This window comes from Macaca fascicularis, chromosome 11 (assembly GCF_037993035.2).
Source record: "Macaca fascicularis isolate 582-1 chromosome 11, T2T-MFA8v1.1".
NCBI lineage: Eukaryota > Metazoa > Chordata > Mammalia > Primates > Cercopithecidae > Macaca > Macaca fascicularis.
Window position 1 is genome coordinate 64806372 of NC_088385.1, and position 5939 is coordinate 64812310.

The 5939-nt window shown below is 38.5% G+C and overlaps 1 pseudogene; it reads right to left on the reverse strand.

The window, feature by feature from the left end:
• Positions 1-670: 670 nt before the first annotated feature.
• LOC102129812 (hsc70-interacting protein pseudogene) lies at positions 671-5067 on the reverse strand (annotated as a pseudogene).
• Between the last annotated feature and the right edge of the window lie 872 nt (positions 5068-5939).

A 5939-nucleotide genomic window follows, 5' to 3' on the forward strand; every position in this document is an offset into this window, starting at 1 on the left:
TGTCAAAACACAAGCAATAATAATTTAAAATAATGCCATGCATCCTGATTACCATTCTACTAATTTTATTAATTAATGTATAAAATGTTGAACCAAAACAATACACTGTAATGTTCTTAAAAGACAGAAAAGAAAAAAAAAAAGGAGAAAAAGAAAAACCATACTGAAATTCTGAGCTGTTAGAAAACTCAACCAGCAGCAGAGGGCACTAATGTATCACTGATGAATTGTGCATCACAAGAGGCTTAAACATTTTTTTTTTTTGCTTCGCACTAATAAACTTTTATTTCACTCAAATTAGAGCAATAATCTTCCATACATAAGTATTTTTCCTGCCCGATAATTCAAATAAAAAATCCAAAATGATTAATAAAGAAAAATATAAGAATTAACAGACCCTTTAAATTTGTTTTAAATATTTTTAAGGTTTAAAAAGGGTTTAAAGTTTGTAATTCCTAGTAGGAAAACATTATCTGAATGAATACCCTAATGGCAAACCACTGTAAAATGCTTCAGCTGCATTCGGGGGAGAGGGGTAGGAATTATCCTCAAAGCACTCCAGCTGTCTTGATGAGAAGGTCAGAGGTACACTGGTTTGTATTACTGTAACATTCATCAGGTGATCTAGGTTGCCTTTCCTTAAGCAACGGCTTTATTTATCAGAAGGGCATTACGCTTGACCTCCAAATATGGCTGACAATTTACTGATAAGATTCATAACCTTTGGGTTGCTGCGGTATTTTGACATATTCGCTGGGTTCTGAGCCACAGCCTGGGAGACCACCATAACTTCTGGATCCTGTATGGCTGCAGGAACCTCTGGCTCACTGAGAATTTTATTGGGTCGAGGCCTTCTGGCCATCCCAGGTATGCCCCGTCCATTCCAGGCATTCCTCTGGGAAAAATATCAGGCATTTCCCTAGGAAAGCCACTTGGAAAAGAGCCAGACTGAGCTCCTGACTATTGTCTGGCTTGTCTGGCTTCTTCCTCCCTCTGGGCTCTCTCATGCTCTTCCGAGCCTTCTTAACTCTTTCTATTCTTTCTTTGGTCTCTTGCTCTTCACATTTTCGTTTATACTTTCTCTGATGTTCTGCAATTTCCTGTGTCCTAGGTTGAATCAGGATTTATTTCAATGGCTCTGTCACAGTCTCAGATGGCAGCATTTGGCTTCTGTAATTTGACGAAGACAGTGGCCCTCTTGGCATACAAAATGGCCAAGTGAGGATTCAGCTTGATGGAATCTGTGAATAAGTCAATGGCTTTCTGCAGTTCACCGTTATTTAGGGCTTCAATAGCAGCCACTTTCTTATCATTTGCCTGATCCATCATCTCCTCTGTTATCTCTGCATTTCATCTCCCATTTCTGGAGGGGCATCAGTGTCTGGTTCAATCACACTTTTATTATCAATTCCTAGATAACTTTCCTCACTTGATGGTTCATCTGCCTTTAAGTTTTCCTTCACCTTCTTACTACCAGATTTTTCTTCCTTGGTATTTTCTTCTGATTTCGCTTTCCGAGTAGCAGGTGATACTTTACCCCCCATGCTCTCCACCCTCTCCCTCAGGAAACACATTTCCTTGGTGTGCAGAACGCTTGGATCTTGTTTACACATTTTCACAAAGGCCCAAAGCACGTTCACTTTGTGGGGGTCTATGGTCGGAAGGCAGTGGGCGAAGCTACGGGGCTGTGGCTGGTTCTAGGCCCAGGTGCTGGCTCCGCATGACCTCGTAGAAGCAGGCAGCTGCTGGGAGACGGAACACACTAGAACCTTCCCGGCCACTGGCTCCTCCCACCCAAAGGTCTCATGACCCCAGGTCCTCTGCCTGCTCATTCCTATTCCCTCTGCACTGCTCCTGCTCTCTCCCTAGAACCTTCTAGAAGCATGGCTGTTTGTGCTATTGCCTGCCTTTCTGTGCACACATTCTCATATTCTTAACTAGGAACTGGCTCCCTGAATCGGGCAACCCCTGACATGGGTGCCTTCAAGGAGGCGGAGGATAGCAGCCCCTTAGGGAGCAATGTCCAAGAGCATATTCTGTGGCTGCATGCACTTGAGGCTTAAACATTTTTGTATTGCTTTGTTCAACTTAGATTTTATTTGAATATTTATTTTAATCAACTTTGCCATGCAGTGTTGTTAAAACAGATTAGAAACTAAAAGCAGTTCTAGTGTACTGTTCAGCACTTGTATGACCCTAAACAACATATATATACACATGCATATACACACACACACACACACACACACACACACACACACATATATATACACATATATATGTGCTTAAGATCCTTCGCTAATAAAGTACTTAACCATTTTGGCAACCGGATGTACTACATTTCTGGTTTATGCTTGAATGCCTGGGTCTTTACAAGTGTGTTGACTGTGTGTGAGGAATCATAGGTCTAATTAAGGAAGGCAGTGGTGGTTGGAGGTTTATGAAGTTAAGAAACTAAAATCCTAGTTGGGTAGGAGATGGCTTTAGCTGGACTGACTTAACTCCTGAGCCAGATAATGGAGTGTCATATGATACAATTCCATCCCCAGGCATACAAACCTATACAGAGGTGTGTATAAGTGCGAAAAAATTCAGGACAATTTCAGTTTCCTCACAGTACTGCCTTTATGGACAGAGGAGGAGAGTTCATTTTGGTCCTCTTTGTGCTGGACTTGGCATTGCATATATTTGATTTCATTCCAGTTTCATGACAACCCTGTGAGGTAGGTGTTATTATCATCTGTTTACAGATGAAAAAAATCCCCAGGGCTGAAAGAAAGGGTATATTTCAATGAACGCTATCCTTTTGTATAGTGGGCACTCACTTAACATTCATCTAATGTAGCATTTCTTAAACTTTGGTCTGTAAGACACTAGTACCCTTCAAGGTTTCAAAAGTTTTCCTTATCAAACAATTATGGGAAATGTTGCAAACTTTAGCTGTCTTTTAGAGTTTCACAATGCATAAAAATGTTTTAAAATTTCTTAAGAAATTATGTGGTAATGCAACTTATTTAACTTTATGCTTAGGTTTCTCAATCTTACTTAGCTAAAGAATTTTTCTTTTTCTCCCATTTTTAGTAGAACAGCCATCCATGTTGCAAGGCATACATCTTTTGTGAAACATGTTTTGAGAAACATGGGTCTAATTATGTATGGAATATATTTCCTGGTAGGAATAAGAGGAGTTAATTCATTATCATCATAATTCTTAGAAAATATGTATTTGGGTGGTGATTCCTCAAGGATCTAGAAACAGAAATACCATTTTACCCAGCAATCCCATTACTGGGTATATACCCAAAGGATTGTAAATCATTCTACTATAAAGACACATGCACGTTTATGTTTATTGCAGCACTGCTCACAATAGCAAAGACTTGGAACCAACCCGAATGCCCATCAATGATAGACTGGATAAAGAAAATGTGGCACATGTACATCATGGAATACTATGCAGCCATAAAAAAGAATGAGTTCATGTCCTTTGCAGGGACATGGATGAAACTGGAAACCATCATTCTCAGCAAACTAACATAAGAATGGAAAACTAAACACTGCATGTTCTCACTCACAGTGTGATTTGCACAATGAGAACACATGGACACAGGAAGGGGAACATCACACACTGGGAACTGTTTGGGCTTGGGGGCAAGAGGAGGGAGAGCATTAGGACAAGTACCTAATGCATGCTGGGCTTAAAACTTAGATGATGGGTTAATGGGTGCAGCAAACCACTATGGCACATGTATATCTATGTAACAAACCTGCACATTGTGCACACGTATCTGAGAACTTAACGTATAATAATAATAAAAAAGAAAATAGGTATTTGGTACCTTCAATTTGTAGGGCATTGGGATAGAATCCAGACATATGACGTAAACCCTGTTAGAGAGAGAGAGAGGAGTTTACAGTTTATATGAAGAGGCAAAAATGTCTTTGGTTTGAGTGGGAATGTAACTTTAACTCCAGTGCTCTTCTTTCTTTAATTTTTAGAGTAGGATGGTGGTTATGGATAACAGGGTTTCCAATGATTTCTTAATGTGACATTCTGTTTTGTTCCCTTAGTAAACAATTACCACTTTCTTCCATTAATTTAGTATGGCTTAGATGTTTGGAAGGAAGAAAAACTTAAACATTTGAATACAAGTAAATCCCAGATAGAAGTCATTAAGAACAGTACATCTTTGACACACCCTGGAAAATAGGTGTCTTCCTTTTCACACACATTCAAATGCACACACAGGTGTGTGCACACACACATTCAATTTCATCTCATCAGAGCATCACATCTTTATGTCATTTGTTGGATAAACAAAAGCAAATGAAGGTTGTAGATATCTATATCAGGGGATTGGTCAAAGGATTTGAAATTCATAGACTAAAAATTTCAGTTGTTTTTCAGTAATTTTGAAGGCTGGTAAGTTACCACTATGCCAGAGATCTCTAGCCTTTTTTTCTTTAGGGATGTGATGATATTTTGCACTGTTCTGGCACCTTTTATTCTGATAATCTTTTAAAACCTCATCAAGCAATGTAACATATTACCAACAAGGAAATGAAATTAATTTGTAGTTGTAACATTAACAGGGGAGTTGGAAATGAAATATTCAGCTGTGGTTAGATAGGCAAGTGGAAATGTGAAGATGATGAACAATAAACCAATAACACAACCTTGAAATATTTTTTTCTTGAGGTATTCAGATGCTTATAACAAGAAAAGGTTTTCCTCCCTGCATTACCTTATTTAAGGCAGCCCCAGCACTTCACTGTATGTGTCCCTTTGAAGTAGGACTGCTTAGAAAGGCTCTGGGTGTGCAGCCTTGCTTTTTTGAAAGGATCATGACTTGCACCTCCATATCATATTCTTGAGGAGGACAGAAAAGAGGGTTTATCTTTGCTTCTACGTATCTTAGCAGCATTCTTATCCTATTAAGCCATAGGCCTTATTTTTTCAGGTCACAAATAACTGAGAAGTGTAGAAATAATAGGCTACTGATGGCAAATTATATTTTTCCATATTTTGACTGTAAATGTTACCTGAGACAATTTTTCAGAAGCCATTTTCACTATAGTGGTTTAAACCAAAACTCAGTGAAAGGAAGTCATTTTTTCCACATAATGCGGTAATGATAAAGAATGATTATTTTCTCTTTACATTGATAACACCTAATCCTTAATCCTCCTTATGAGATTTGCTTTAATATCTAAAAATAATGAACATTTCTAAAAAAGGTACCTCCAATGGAACTACAAACTCACCAGAAATTGCAGAGGATGTCCATGTGGAGATGTTTCATATGAAACCGCAAGTGGCTCATGACATTACTTATGGATAGTTCCCCCGTGGGAACATGACACACATCTGACAATATCAATGAGATAATTTGTATCTTGGCCTAAAGCAGGCTTTCTGCTTTGGTGTCTCTTCATTTCAAATAATAACACTGGGGGCCTGGAAGAAAGAGGCAGAGTTATCATTTAAACTGTGTTTCCTACATTAAGAGATTGAAAATGCAAAACGAAGGAAGTTGAGCCCCAGAGTTATTGGTTGTTATCTCTTTTAGTACTACTAGTAACAGATCCACTGTAAACTTGTTGGGGCAACATGGGCAACCAGGGACTCTCTAGTCACTTGTTTATAACAGAAATCAATGCTTTTTAAACATCTTTAACTCCAGTTGTGGCATAAAGTCATCAGTGGACTCTGTTAAGCAAAAACCTTTCTTTAATCCTTATATTGAATTTCTTCAAAAATATTTATTAAGCACCTATTTTATGCCAGGCACTGTTCTAGGTACTGGGTCACTGGTGAACATGATGGGTGAAGTCCCAGCTATCTTAGAGTTTACTTTTCCTTGGGAATAAAGGCAATAAACAAGCTAACAAAGAGGCTATGAAGAAAATAAAATAGGTTAATGTAATAGAGAGTGACA